The sequence below is a fragment of the Hyperolius riggenbachi genome, chromosome 4 (genome assembly GCF_040937935.1).
Source record: "Hyperolius riggenbachi isolate aHypRig1 chromosome 4, aHypRig1.pri, whole genome shotgun sequence".
Taxonomy (NCBI): domain Eukaryota; kingdom Metazoa; phylum Chordata; class Amphibia; order Anura; family Hyperoliidae; genus Hyperolius; species Hyperolius riggenbachi.
In genome coordinates, this window is record NC_090649.1 from 56,687,205 (window position 1) to 56,702,947 (window position 15,743).

At 46.5% G+C, this 15,743-nt stretch overlaps 1 protein-coding gene across 3 annotated transcripts in view; it reads left to right on the forward strand.

Annotated features, from left to right (window-relative positions):
* Window positions 1–15,743, forward strand: part of NCOA1 (nuclear receptor coactivator 1) — a 712,820-nt gene that overhangs the window by 225,041 nt on the left and 472,036 nt on the right. The gene's annotated exons all lie outside the window — the stretch shown is intronic.

Genomic DNA, 15,743 nt, shown 5'->3' on the forward strand with positions numbered 1-15,743 from the left:
AACAAGTATGTTTCTAACTAAAGTCTGACTGGATTAGCTGCATGCTTGTTTCAGGTGTGATTCAGACATGAAAGATCAGCAGGGCAGCCAGGCAATTGGTATTGTTTAAAAGAAAATACATATAGCATATTCCACTCTAATTCACTAAACCAAGCCACAAATTGGAGTAGAAGTGCTGTTTACAGTCTGGTAATAGCCAATAGCGCTACAGAGCAGATCATTGTGATGTGGGGACTGCGGTAAGGCGAGCGCTCATCTGATACTCCAGTCACATGTCAGGAATAATAATATTATTGGCGGTTAGAGGCAGAATGGAGAAGTGACAAGAGGTAACCGAACACTCAGCTGGAATACGTAGCAGGCCACAAAATGCAGCTCTGAATAATTATCTGGATAAGTCCCAGCTGAACCTTGGCTGCCAATTAATTAACACTGTATCAGAATGCAGCCCCGCTCTAATAATAGCAGAGAGCAGAGTGGCAGCGTGTAACGTGCGAAGAATGTGGTGCGGAGAGCGATCGGTAACGTCTGCTGCACGGGGTGTAATCAGGGGGCATGAACGCTGCATTCCATAGAGGTCTTCTGCAGGCTCCATCCAACTCTCTACCATCTAAGATCACTGAGCGGAGGGAGTCACAATCGTTCTAATGGCCGCAAAATTATAGCAAGACTAGATGCCGGAAGGTTTAAGCATACTTCAAGTGAAAATAAACTTATGATATAATAAATTGTATGTGTAGTACGGATAAGGAGTAGAACATTAGCAGCAAAGAAGAGTCTCATATTTTTATTTTCAGTTATATAGCTTTTGTTTAACATTGCATCATTCTGTCATATTTGCAGTTAACAAACCACACTCAGTATTTCAAGCTATAAAACAAAGCAGAAATAATGACCCTTTGACCTTTCCTGCAGTAAAACCTCATCTCGAGTATTACTGTTTCTTGGCTGTTTGATGCTGGGCATACACGGCTTGATTCTCCCGCTCGATCGATTACGCAGGCGATTCTCTTATCTTCCGCTCGCTTTTCTTATCTTTCTCCATTGTGTTCAATGCCGAATCGAGCGGCGAAACGATCAGGCGGGAAATCGGGCATGTCGGAAATTATCTATCGAGCCATCTAAATGGCTAAAAAACTAACCGTGTATTCCCAGCATAAGAGCTTTAGAAAACAGTTTTTTAACTGTTCTTGTACTGAAAATAAAAAGAGACACTTTTCTTTGCTACTGATGTTCTATGTCTTAGCTGTACTACTACTACACATACAATTCACTATCACATAAGTTTATTTTCATTTCAGTTTTGCTTTAGGCCTCTTTCACAGTGGGACGTTGAAGTCGCACGTTAGAAAATGTTTTAACGCAGACTAACGCACAGCAATACACAGTCTGTGCGACAGTCACAGTGCACACGTTGCGTTGTGTGTAACGTATAGCAATATTTAGAAAGTGCTGCAGGCTGTGCGTTTAGCAATACATTTGCTGCGTTATATGTGTTGCACATGCTCAGTAATGTTGTTTTTTTTTTAAATGTAGCGCATGTGCCGTTTTCGTTCCATCAGTATGCGACGAAAACAGCGCACCAAGAGACACATAACACAGTGCAAAATAACGTCCAATTTCATAACCTACATGCGCTGCGTTAGGGGCACGTTGTGCGACTGTGAAAGAGGCCTTAAAGTAAACCAAAAACGGCCAGAGACAGGAAAATGAAAAAGATTTTCTACATACCTGGGGCTTCCTCCAGCCCCATCCGCCTGGATCGCTCCCACGCTGCCCCCCTTCCCCCCCCCCCCCCCCCGCTGCCTGAAGCTAGGAGAACCTGGTCCCGTCACTAACATCAGCGGAGCCAGCCTACGCAGGAGAAGTGCGCCCTCTACGTATCTCTCCAGCAGCTGCTGGAGAGATACGCAAACAGCGCACTTAACTTACGCTAGACTGGCACCAACTGACGGTAGTGCGGGCACCCGGTTCTCATAGCTGCAGACAGCGGGTGACGGCAGCGTGAGAGCGATCCGGGCGGATGAGGCTAGAGGAAGCCCCAGGTATGTAGAAAATCTTTTTCATTTTTAGCTCTTGTTCACTTTAAAGAGGAACTTTAACCCAGGATTGAACATCATCCCAATCAGTAGCTCATATCCTCTTTCCCATGAAAAATGTTTTACCTTCTCTTTAAAGAGAACCAGAGATGAAGCAACCTCATGTATTTTACCTTATAAATCAGTGGGAACATGACAGTAAACACCTAATCTGCTCTTTGTTACATTGTTCTCTGTTTAATTTGCCTGTTATCACCTCTAAGATAAGAATCCCGACTAAGCAGTCGGTCTGGCTTTGCTACAGAATAATTATAGCTGAGACTGTGTTCTTTGCTGTCTTCAAGTCCAAGCCTGCCCCCTGCTGGCTTTGCTCAGGAATCATTATAGCTGAGTCATTATAGCAAAGCCAGAATCAATGCTCAGTCCGGGATTCTTATCTCAGCTAGATAACAGACACTTTTAGCAGTGAGGATGGAACAGAGAGCATGGTAAATGTTTTCTCTAATGTTCCCACTGATTTCTATGGTAAAATACACAAGGGTGCTTCGTCTCTGGTTCACTTTAAGGCTGGTTTCACAGTGGGACGTTACAGGCGCACGTTAGAGCAGCCTGTAACGCACCCCACCGCACAGCAATGAAAAATCAATGGGCTGTTCACTGTGCCCACGTTGCGTTACAGTGTAACGCTGCGCCATTACACAACGTACTGCATGCAGTACTTTATAAGCGGCAGAGCCGCGTTAGACTGCTTGCACATGCTCAGTCATGTTGGGGAGGAGGAGAGAGCGGCCAGGCACATGGCTAATTAATATTCACTGCACTCAGTGACGTGCAGTGTTTACTTCCTGGAGCGCCGCTCTGTGCGGCGATTGGCCGGGCGGGACCATGTGATGCCGCATGCGCCAAGAGTACGCATCACGGCATCACGGACGCCAGAGTGAGCTGCACAACGCGGCTCACTCTGACGTCCACATCAGAGAGCACCAGGCGTTGTATTAGGGGCACGTTATGTGCCCTATAAAGTCCCCTAAACGCAACGTCCTGGTGTCTAACCAGCCTAATAGTGCACCAGGGACATCTGTACGGCTGATATTGTGGTGAATTCCCTCCCATAGTGTGATGTCACGACCATGGTCCTGACAGTTTGCCGTCTGTAAACCTCGTTGCCTTGCCAAGCAACTGCCAAGCAACCAGTATCTCCCTTTGTGCATATGTATATTTATGAAAAAAAACCTCCTTTTCAGCCTAACGCATTGTGAGTGAGTGTCGTTATAGATAATGGCAGTTGGTGCTGTCAAGTTTTTTTTCATGTCTGTCAGTAGTAAAGATGATTACGTGCAGACTCATTGTGGATCAAACGATATGAACAAATTACATGTCGAATATCAATCATTTCTTGATCTCTCTTATATTCTTTTAACTTCTCACCTTGCAATTAATTTATTTTTTTCCCCCTTACTACTATTTTTCAATAAAGTTCTTCTTTAAAAACAAGATATCAGGTGGTTCATAAACCTGTCTAAATGTTGCCATACATCTCTCAATATTGCGGCCTGATCGACCTTGCAATTTCATAATCGGAAGATAATCATTGCCAGAACATGGCTGCTCGATCAATGTTTGACCGATTTCCAGACAAAATCGATCCGACTAGCTGGAAAGTCTTAGTCGCAAATGCCTTCTGCCCCAGAGCACTCTGGGAGAACATGCGATTTTAGAACCCGAGGTGGGATTTACTTATGTTAGTGGGGCACAGAGGCTGGTTGTGCACACTAACACCAGCCTATGTTGCCCCATGGTGTGCCTCCAGGACCCCCCTGCGCGCCGCTATACCCCCCGCCGTGCTAGCGACACACAGTGTGTCACCAGCACAATGTTTATCTAAGCGCTGTCTGTCAGCGCCGCTCCCCCGCCTCCTCCGCATCGGCGCTACCCGCCCACGTCCCTTCCCTCCCGCTGATTGGAGGGAAATGACGTGGGCGGGTAGCGGCGATACGGAGGAGGCGGGGGAGCGGCGCTAACAGGTAGGAGAAGGTAAACATTGTGCCGGCGACACGCTGTGTGTCGCCAGCACTGCGGGGGGTATAGCGGCGCGCAGGGGGGTCCTGGAGGCACACCATGGGGCAACAGAGGCTGGTGTTAGTGTGCACAACCAGCCTCTGTGCCCCACTAACATAATTAAATCCCACCTCGGGTTCTCTTAAAAAAGACAATTGAAGTGACTGACTATGGAGGCTGTCGTGTATATTTCCTTTTAAACAATACCAGTTGTCTGGCAGCCTTGCTTGCCTGTTTGGCTGCAGAAGTGTCTGAATAATATCAGAAACCAACATGCAGCTAATCTAGTCAGATCTGACAATAATTTCAGAAACCCCTGATCTGCTGCATGCTTGTTCAGGGTCTATGGCTAAAACCATTAGAGGCTGAGGGTTAGCAGGGCTGCCAGGCAACTGGTATTGTTTAAAAGGAAATAAACATGGCAGCCTCCATATACCTCTCTCTTCAGTTACCCTTTAATTCACAGAGGGGGAATAAAAAAACCTCCACAGTGTTCCACCTTGCCAGCAGTAATCTTGCCAGCTTCACTAATAAATGTAAAGGGAACTTGAAGTAAGAGGCATATGGAGGCTGAACACTCCCAGTGACAGGAGTATGATTGTAGCGGACTGAAAGGAAGCAGATAAGTCTGTAAGACTACAGGGGTCTGGACTGTAAGAAACCCCCAGTAAATGAAATAGAACTTTTCTCCCTGTCTCAGGCACACGTTAAGGGTGCACAGCAATGGCAACAGGAAATGGGGTTACAGGCCACAGAATACTTGAAATATATTTATTATAAACAGTGCAGACATGCAGTGCACAAAACTTTCTGCATTGCTAATGAATGCAAATGTACTATCATACGCATTAGGAATAGGCTAGCTAGTCAAGTATCTCAGTAAAAGCTGTCACTGAATTCATCTCACCCAGTTCTGCTTCTCACCTTCACTGTATAACATTTACATATAATATCTAATGCAGAGCAGGGCGATATGCTCAGATTCTGACACAGAGCTGCTTGTTTCAGATCTGATGAAGTTTTCCATTGTTTAAAGTGAAAGTGGACCTGAACTCTTGCACAGGGTAGAAGGAAAGAGACCCTGAACAAACATGCAGCAGGTCAGATGTTTCTGACATTGTCAGATCTGACAAGATGAGCTGCATGCTTGTTTCTGGTGTTATTCAGACACTGCTGCAGCCCAGTGTTCTCCCCAGGCTCTTTTAGCCGGGTGCTCCACCCGGCTAGTTTTGGTGACCACCCGGCTGTCATCGGCTCACATCCTCCTATGCTGTAAGCAGAGTTGCTCACAGAAGCACTGGCCCTGCATTCTCATCTCACCCCACCCGGCAACTTTTTCATGCCACCCGGCTACTATTTCATGCCAAGAAAATGTGTGCTTTTTATCTACCTAGTCTCTTCTGCAATATCATCTAAGATGAATCGCCGCATTCCTGCGGCATAACCAGGTCTGTAACCCCCCAAACTCCCAGGACTCTCCTGGTTGTGGATTTTGCTGCACGGGGAGGCAGAGCTTTGGGATGTAGCTCTGCCTCCAGTTTAGTCAATCAGTGCTGATTGCCACCTCTCCCCTCCCCTCTTAGTCTTCTTTCACTGAGAGGGGAGGGCAAAGGCGGCGATCAGCGCTGATTGACTAAACTGGAGGCAGAGCTAAAGCACAAAGGTCTTCCTCCTTCAGGAAGTAATGGGGGATTTTTGCCCCGGGAGTTTGGGGAGGGGGTTACAGACCTCGTTATGCCACGGGAATGCAGCGATTCATCTTAGATGATATTGCAGATAAGCCCTATTTTTCTTGCCTTCAGTCTCTCTTTAAGAGGACATAAATTTGGCAGCCTCCATATCCCTCTAACTTCAGTTTCCCTTTAAGGGGTAAAAACCCAGGAATGTGAAATGGTTAAGGGCCCTTTTACACTTAATCAATTGCTCTCAGTTAAAACAGAAAGAAAACTGATTTTCAAACTAATGCCCATGTTTTCCTATGGCACCTTTCACACTTAACGTGTTTTAACTGAAATCTTCTTTCCAATGCACTGCTATGGAAAAAATGCGTACTAACGCACACCAACCTATTGAGTGTAAAAGGGGCCTAAAGAAAAAAGTCAAAGTCAAAAATTGTTGTCAGATAGGAACAAGGACAATTATGCGACTAGTAGCTGCTGCACATGTAAGGAGAGCCACAAGAGAGTTGGTCTAGGAATGGAAAAAGTTGAAAAAGCTTGCTTTGAGCAGCGGATTTAGTCCACGAGTTTTCACTCACCTCGTACTGCTCCCAGATCTCCCTGCATGTTGTGTGACGACATATAACACAAGAGAAGACTGGAATATGCTATTCCTAGCTCTCCAAGTTCCCCAGCATAAGGCAGCCCCTTCCTCCGATCTCCGCTGTGAGCTTTGGCTACCATCATTGTGCTGCTCTGCATGGGAGGAACAGTGACTAATAGGATCGGTGGGCGGAGGATGGACATGCATCAGATGGATAAAAGCAGTCAGCTCCGCCCCCAGCTGTGGATGCTGCACCTCCGGTAGTTATTGCGCCCCTGCGGTTCCCCACCTGAGTTGTTTGGAAGATCTGGCTTTTATCGCTAGCTCTGTGTAAGGTTTTTGTTATTAATGTCATGCTGCATAATGTAATACGCTCTCCCTATCTCCCTGAATTACCCAGCATAAGGCATCCCCTTCCTCTAATCTCCGCTGTAAGCTTTGGCTGCAATCATTGCCCTGCTCTGCATGGGAGGTACAGTGGCTATGAGTATCAGTGGGTGGAGGAGGGACCTGCATCAGGAATCGGTAGAAAAGCAATCAGCTCCGCCCCCAGCTGTTCTACCAGTTGTTATTGCACCTCTGCAATTTCCAATCTGAGTTGTTTGGAAGATCTGGCTGTTATTGCTAGCTCTGTGTAAGTTTTTTGTTATTAATGTCTTGTTGCGCCATATAATACGCTATATAATGATTACCCAGCATAAGGCAGCCCCTTCCTCTGATCTCGGCTGTGAGCTTTGGCTACCATCATTGCGCTGCTCTGCATGGGTGGAACCAGTGGCTATGTATATCAGTGGGCGGGGGAGGGACCTGTATCAGGAAGGAGGAGGAAAGCAGTCTGCTCCGCCCCCAGCTGTGGATGCTGCTCTTCCAGTAGTTATTGCACCTCTGCGGTTCCCCACCTGAGTAGTTTGGAAGATCTGGCTTTTATTGCTAGCTCTGTGTAAGGTTTTTGTAATTAATGTCATGCTGCATAATGTAATATGCTCTCCCTAGCTCCCTGAATTACCCAGCATAAGTCAGCCCTTCCCTCTGATCTCCACTGTGAGCTTTAGCTGCCATCATTACCCTGCTCTGCATGGGAGGTACAGTGGCTATGAGTAGCGGTGGGCGGGGGAGGGATCTGTAGCAGAAAGAGGGAGGAAAGCCGTTAGCTCCGCCCCCCAGCTGTGGATGCTGTTCTTCCAATAGTTATTGCTGTTCCCCGTCTGAGTTTGGAGGTCTTGGCATGTATCGCTAGCTCTGTGTAAGGTTTTTGTTATTCATGTCATGCTGCATAATGTAATACGCTCTCCCTATCTCCCTGAGTTCCCCAGCATAAGACAGCCCCTTCCTCGGATCTCCGCTGTGAGTTTTGGCTACAGTCTGACACAAGTCTAGCAAACTGGCAGCCGGGACTCCGCTGGGAGGAATTCTGTTTATTATTCGAAGCGAATGCATTATAATACATGTCATGTTTTTGTATTTTTACATTCGCCGTGATATCAGACTGAGCCGGGATGTTTCCTTTTCTCTTTGGCAACTTAAAAGATCGAGGACATAAAACCATTTTCTGGAATGCAGCGGAGGGAGACAGGCTGCAGGAATTAAAGGAACCAATGATAAAAAGAACACTGAGGCTGACATTGTTGTTTTTTTGTTTGTTTTTTTAAAGGACCACTGTCGCAAAAACCTTTAAAATTTTAAATACATGTCAACACGTAGAGATAAGAAGTACGTTTCTTTCAGAGTAAAGTGAGCAGGAGGCAGTAGAAATGTGACGGAACTGACAGTTTTTTGACTTGTACATTTCTTCCTGGGGGATTCTTAATATTTAATTTATTCTTTACAAAAGCACTCCCTGTAATAGATCCACATAAGGGTGCAGGCCGCCCTCCCTACCTGTTTGTACACTAATCTGGCAGTTGGACGGAGCAACTGCCTTTCAGTGCTTTTGAATAAAAGCTTTCCCATGAGGAGATGGGCTAGTACAAAACCTGTCAGTTCTGTCAGATTTCTTTTACCTACTGTCAGCAACAGAGGAAAAAAGTAATTCATAGCACATTTTACTCTGGAAGAAATGTACTTTTTATTTATTTTTATGTCATGTATTTTATATTTTACATTATGCGCAGTACATAAAACCGCAGACACACAGACAGGGAAAAAGGATGATGCAGGGACAGTTAGATTTGATTGTATAGGATGCCAGTTAGCGGGCTGTCTTGTTTATCCTCGGGCTTTGCTAGTGTTTCAGTTACGCTCCTGTAACAAGTATGCAGTCAGAGTTGAGGCCAGATCACCTGATTTGCATTCTTGATGCAAATTTAAAGAGACTCCGTAACAAAAATTGCATCCTGTTTTTTATCATCCTACAAGTTCCAAAAGCTATTCTAATGTGTTCTGGCTTACTGCAGCACTTTCTGCTATCACAGTCACTGTAATAAATCAATGTATCTTTCCCCTGTCAGACTTGTCGGCCTGTGTCTGGAAGGCTGCCAAGTTCTTCAGTGTTGTGGTTCTGCTATGAACTCCCCCTTCCAGGCCCCTCTCTGCACACTGCCTGTGTATTATTTAGATTAGGGCAGCTTCTCTCTTCTCTTTTACAAGCTGGATAAATCGTCCTCTGAGCTGGCTGGGCTTTCACATACTGAGGAATTAGACAAGGGCAAAGCTGTTTGCAGGAAGAAAAGAGCAGCCTGAAACTTCAGTGCATGAGAACTGCAGGGGGAAAGAAACACACAATGATCTCTTGAGATTCAAAAGGAAGGGTGTATACAGCCTGATTGTGTATGGATGTATTTTCTATGTGTGGACATACATCAACCTACTTCCTGTTTTGGTGGCCATTTTGTTTGTTTATAAACAAACTTTTTAAAACTGTTTTTAACCACTTTTAATGCGGCGGGGAGCGGCGAAATTGTGACAGAGGGTAATAGGAGATGTCCCCTAACTCACTGGTATGTTTACTTTTGTGCGATTTTAACAATACAGATTCTCTTTAAAGGACCACTATTGTGAAAAATGTGTAAAATTTTAAATACACAGGTGTGTATATGTATAACAGGTGCATTTGTTCCAGAGTAAACTGCACAATAAATTCGTTTTCTCCTATGTCGCTGTCACTATGTCACTGTTCTCCTATGTCGCTTTTCTTTATTTTTAACCACTGGACCGCTGGATTTTTCACTGATCTGTGCCGCAGCACAGATCAGGATTGCTGCAGGGCGATCAGACTCCACCCCCCCCCCCCTTTTTTTCCCCACCAGGGGGATGTCCTGCTGGGGGGGTCTGATCACCGCTGCTCTGTGTGGCCGAGCGGGGGGGTGGGGGGCGGGGGTGGGACCCCCTCCGCAGCAATTTTCCTCCCTCCCTCCCTCTCCTTCTCTCCCTCTGGCTATGGGCAGCACAGGATGGAGATCCGTCCTGTACCGCCTCTAATAGGCTTTAGCCTATCAGACGGCAGCGATCCCCTGCCAATCAGAGGCCGGGGATCGCCAATCTCCTTTACGGCGCTGCTGCAACAGCAGCGCCGTATGATGTAAACACAGGGGATTTCTTCCCAGTGTGTTTACATTTCGCCTGCGAGCCGCGATCGGAGGCTCGCAGGCTGTTTACAGAGACACCCTCCGTGAACTGACATGGAAAGGCTGCTTCCATGTAAAACCACAAACGACCTGCCGCCGCCTATTGGTATTATGCGGTCGTTATGTGGTTAAAAGTCTTTACTAAACTAAACTGCCAAAACATTGTGCAAACATGTAGGGAAGCCATCCGGCATTTTTGTATAGATCCTTTTCAGGCTGGGTGCACATTTGGCTTTTTTTTCTGTGCGTTTTGTGTTTTCCCCCGCACATGCGTTTTTCTTGCATTTTGCATGCGTTTGTGGATCGCATATATAAATTATGCGTTTTGTATGCGTTTTTGATATGCATTTTATGTAAATCACTAGGAAGGCAAAAGGAAGCGGAAATACATCATCAAACTTGTTTTTTTGTTTTGTTTTTAAACACATATAAAAACGCATGCAAAACACACTAAAACGCAATACCTCTGCGTCACCATTGACTTTCATTGTGTGCGTTTTTTGAAATATATGCAACAAAACCAGCTTTTTTAAGAACGCACAGAGCAAAACGTAAATATATGCGTTTCTACATGCGGTCCATTGATTTGCATTATGTGCGTTTTCGCAGCATTTTCCGCAACGCTAGCGTTTCTGGTTAGTGTGTTCCCTGCCTCAGGGAATGCTTTTGCAAAGAATAAAGGAAATACTGAGGATACCCCAGGAGGGGATAGACTAGTCCAAAAGCTGTCAGATCTGTCAGATTTTCCTTGCCTATCGTAAGTGACAGCTACATAAGATAAAAGTCATTCAGGGTACATTTTACTCTGTGAGGAATAGACTTCTCTACACACAATTTAGGTCCTTAAAGAGAGTCTGAAGCGAGAATAAATCTCGCTTCAGACCTCATAAATAGCAGGGGCACGTGTGCCCCTGCTAAAACGCCGCTATAGCGCGGCTTAACGGGGGTCCCTTCACCCCTAAATCCCCCTCGGTGCAGCGGGGGAGCGCTTCCTGGTTGGGGCAGGGCTAACCGCCGCAGCCCTGCCCCACGCGCGTCTGTCAGCGCGTATCTCCGCCTCTCCCCCGCCCCTCTCAGTCTTCCTTCACTGAGAGGGGCGGGGGAGAGGCGGCGATGCGCCGCTGACAGACGCGACTGGAGGCAGGGCTGCAGCCGTTAGCCCTGCCTCCAGGAAGCAATAAATCTGCGACCTTTCTACGACACTCTTTTGCGGGGGGTGGGTTGGGGGTGAAGGGACCCCCGTTTAGCCGCGGGATAGCGGCGTTTTAGCAGGGGCACACGTGCCCCTGCTATTTATGAGCTCTGAAGCGAGATTTATTCTCGCTTCAGAGTCTCTTTAAGGCTACTTTCCCACCAAGATGTTGCGTTTTAGGGGACGTTAAGGTCGCATAACGTGCCCCTAACGCAACGCATGGTGGTGTTGAAGTTGGACGTCAGATTAAACTGGGTTATGCAGCTCTCAAAGCAGCTGCTCCAGGCTAGTGATAGGAAGTCTGGATCTTTTTAAGGATTCGGATCATTTGAATCGGATCATTGAAAAGATCCGTATCTTTGAACCGAATCATTTGAATCATTTTACTAGGGAAGCAGACTGGGTGAAATGACTAGCAGGACAGGACTTTCCCTGCACTGTACATTCTGTATGTTCCTGTTTCTTCCAGACAGACATCCACTGTGAACCGAATCTTTCATTGTGATGATCCGGATGTTTCGACTCACAAAAAAGATCCGGATCAAATGAACAATTCGTTCATGATCCGGACAACACTATGAGTCCCACCAGAAGTTACCACAGTGCAGTGAATATTAATTAGCCATGTGGCTGGCTGTGGAGGAGGAGGGGAGACCTCCTCCTCCAACATTACTGAGCATGTGCAAGCAGTCTAACGCTGCTTAGCCCAGTATAACGTACAGCATGCAGCACTTTGTTTAAACATGCTGCGTTACTATGTAACACAACATGTGCACTGTGAACAGCCCATTGATTTTACAGTGCTGTGAGTTAGGCTGCGATACTGGCTGCTGTAACATGCCCCTGCAACGTCTCACTGTTAAACCAGCCTTACTGTGTTCCCGGTTACACTGCTCCTATAATAATACCGTTTGGAAATGCCTGAGCACTTTATGCACGGTATTAATTTACATACATTTTTTTTAATATTGCAATTTTCAGAAGTGTTGCAGTGTGAAACAGTTGTAAGTAAAGACTAGAAAGGTCAATAAGAAGTGATTCCAGTTTGCATGCAAATATAATGCAAACCGCATCCAGCTCCGTGAATTCATTTCCACCCTATTAATAAAGCGTTCAGTACAGGTGCAGCTCATCCCACAGCTCCCAGTTTTCCTCCTAAAAGTCTGTTCGTATTTGTGACACGTCGCCATGGCAACGTGTGATGTGTAACTTCAAAGGTAATAAAAACCCCAAAATGCCCCTGGCGACCTGCCTGCGCTGTGGCACTGGCAATCTGTCGGTGCATGATCAACCCAGGTGATCATGGATTTTCACTGGTCCAGTACTCAGTAAACCAATGAGAACCCTTCCTGGGATGGGCCGATTCCCATTGGCCTATAGGAAACCAGCTGTAGCCTGATGCTTCGGATGAGGCTCCTGGGGTCTGTATGCCAGAGCTTCTTTCATGCAGGGACCAACCTAAATGGATGGTGGCAGGTGGTAAGTAAGCAGTGAGCAGCCTAGTGGTTCTGACTATTAGGCTGTTCACCGCTCACCTGGGGCGTAACAATAGGGGCTGCAGCCCCTGCACCCATATGGGCGGGGGGCACTCAGGGCCATTTTGGGGGGCAGGAGGGGTCGCAGCATGAGGGGAGAGCTTGGCCACACATCCTCCCCCCCCCCCCCCCCCCCCACCTCTTAGCATTACCCTCCAGCTTCAATCAGTGTCTGCAGAGCGGGCAGGAACACATAGCTTTCTGCGTTCCACCGCCGGAGCTTCTTCTCTCTAAGTGTCTGATGCTACTTCCTGCTTAAACAGGAAGTAGCGTGAGGCACTTAGAGATCAGACCTCCACGGTGGATGGAGGTATATGTTCCTGCCCGCTCTGCGGACACTGATTGATGATAGAGGGGAGCACTGAGGGATCCCAAGGTGAGATCTCCCCTCATGCTGCGACCCCTCCTGCCCCCCCAAAACGGCCCGTGGGGGGGAATCCAAATTTTTGTAGGGGGCCCAGAGATTACTAGTTACGCCCCTGCCGCTCACGCATACTGGAATGAGAATGAACAGGCTAGCATAGAATCCATCAGCCACCATCACCATCTGCTTCATCCAGCAGATTCGGAAAAGTTGTGCAGGACACAAACTTGTGTTCCCCTCACCGGAACAGAACGAACAAATCCGGTTCCAGAGTAATAATGTGAACGGATACTATTGCTTTGCATAGGGTCCGTTCAGATCCATTTCATTATGTCCCACTAAACCAAGGGTGCCCACACTTCTTTGGCTTGCGGTCTACTTAAAAAATTCCAGGGGCAGAGTGATCTACTATATCCCCCCACCCCAAAAAAAAAAACGTTTGCAGAGGTAGAGCATCCCCCCCCCCCCACACACACACACACACACATACATACACACTTCCCAGTGTACACAGCCAGATGTGCCCCAAGTATTTGCTAACCCCCTCCCTCCCACTAGAGGGCATCATAGAAATGAGACTGTGGACAGCGGAGCTGAAGGAGGATCCTGGCGGCGCTGATAGGTGAGTGATCGCATCCGCTCGCTTGCTCCACTTTATGGTTTCATTGTGATCTTCCAAGCAATCCTTCGAGAATGACAGGTAGATCGCAATCTACGCATTGGGCACCTCTGCACTAAATACATACCTCCCAACTTTTTGAGATAAGAAAGAGGGACACTTAAGCCACACCCCTAACCACGCCCCCGACACACCCCTGGTCACACATACCATAAAGATTTCAGAGAAAAATATTGTTTTATAATTCAAACCACACGGGTCCTTTCTATCCTGGTTAATTTTCCTTCATATTAATATGAAAATAAGAAATATATCAGTTGAAAGGATTAGAATGACGTTTGGAATCAATTAAACACATATTTCAGTACATAAAATACATATATTTACATAGATCTGTACATCAGCCATGAAAGAAGGACACATGAGAGAGAAAGAGGGGCAGAGGGATTGGGTTCTCCAAAAGAGGGACAGTTGAGTGCTATGGTTTTTTGTGTCAGTGTGAATGAGGGCCTTATGCTAGGTACACACGATACAATTTTCTGACAGATTTAATGTCAGATCGACTATTTCCAACAGGTCCGATCTGACTTCCGATCGATTCTCCGTTCACTTCTATCAATTGGAAATCGGATCGGACCTGTTAGAAATAGTCTATCTGACAGTAAGGGCTTGTTCATATCATAAATCACCAGCGCTATCACAAGCACAGAGGGATTTATTGAGAGGGTTTTTTCCTTTTCCCTGCGATTTGCGTTTAGAAAAGCGCTTTTCTAGGAGCTTTTGCAGAGCGATTTGTTTTTTCACTTCCTGACGTCAGTTAGAAAGTGAACTCTTTCACCTGGAAATTAATAAATACAATGTACTGTATTTATTCATGAAAGCGCTGGGGAAATCGTTATATAAAGAGCTTTTTCAAGCGCTTTGCGATTTCCCTATACCTTCCATTGAGCAAAAACACTCAGAAAATGGTACAGGCAGCGCTTTGCTGAGCGGATCGGAATCGAACTGCTCAGATGTGAACTCTCTCATAGGGAATCATTGCACAAGCGCTTTCAGGCTCCCTGCACACTGCATGCGATTCCGATTAAATCGTTTTTTACGTCCGATTCCGATTTTTATTCGTTACTGCATGCTGCGTTTTTTTCCTCCGTTTTTCTGTTGATTGTATTCAGGGAAAATCGGAATCGGCAACGGAATCGGAAAATGGATTTGCAGTGTGCAGGGAGCTTCAGGGCAATTTTGAAAACTGCTGTCGCTTTAAAAAAAACGATAACGCCCTTAGTGTGAACAAGCCCTCAATCTGTCAGAAAATTGTATTGTGTGTACCTATCATTAGACTATTTGCTTTGAGTAAATCACTTTCACTTTTATATCTAGGAAATATCAGACAGGCTGCGGGCCTGCTTTGCATTATACTGTCATTTGCATCCAGCCGATGACAATTACGCCTTATCTAAAAAAGAATTTAAAAAAGCTTAGATAAGAATCTGAATTCCCCTTGAGTCTGTGCCAGCAGCAGCAGCAGCAGCAGCCGAGGCGGTGCAGGCCTTGGCAGCACGGCGAGGGTTAAGGCGTGTTTGCGTCCAGTACAGTGAAGTACAGTGTGCAGCATGGCGACACGCCCCCCTCCTGGCATGCTGGAGCCGGCGGCTGTTCCATCCAGCTCTCACCCCTCCCTCCCCGTCATTGTGATGATTCCTTTCTGTATCTGAGGCCTGTGGCGGCTTTTGTTGTGTAACAGATATACTGCCAGCGCCTCGGCCTTATCTAATCTTATGTAACAATTCTCAGGCCAGGACAAATGATAAACACAACAAGCAGGCCACACTGGAAGCTGCGCTCGGGAGGCGGGGCGCGGGTTTTACAACCGATGCAGGTGGTTATCGGACCTCAGGCTGCCACAGTCAGCAAACGCAACACCCTAACGGTCGGTAAAGGCGGTGGAGCCTAACCTTTATTTTCTGGTCACAAGACGCCACAATGAAACTTTAAAGGGAACCTCAACTCTAAAAAAAAAAAAAAAAAAAAAATGTTTCACTCACCTGGGGCATCTACCAGCCCCCTGCAGCCATCCTGAGCCCTCAGATCACACACACACACACACACACACA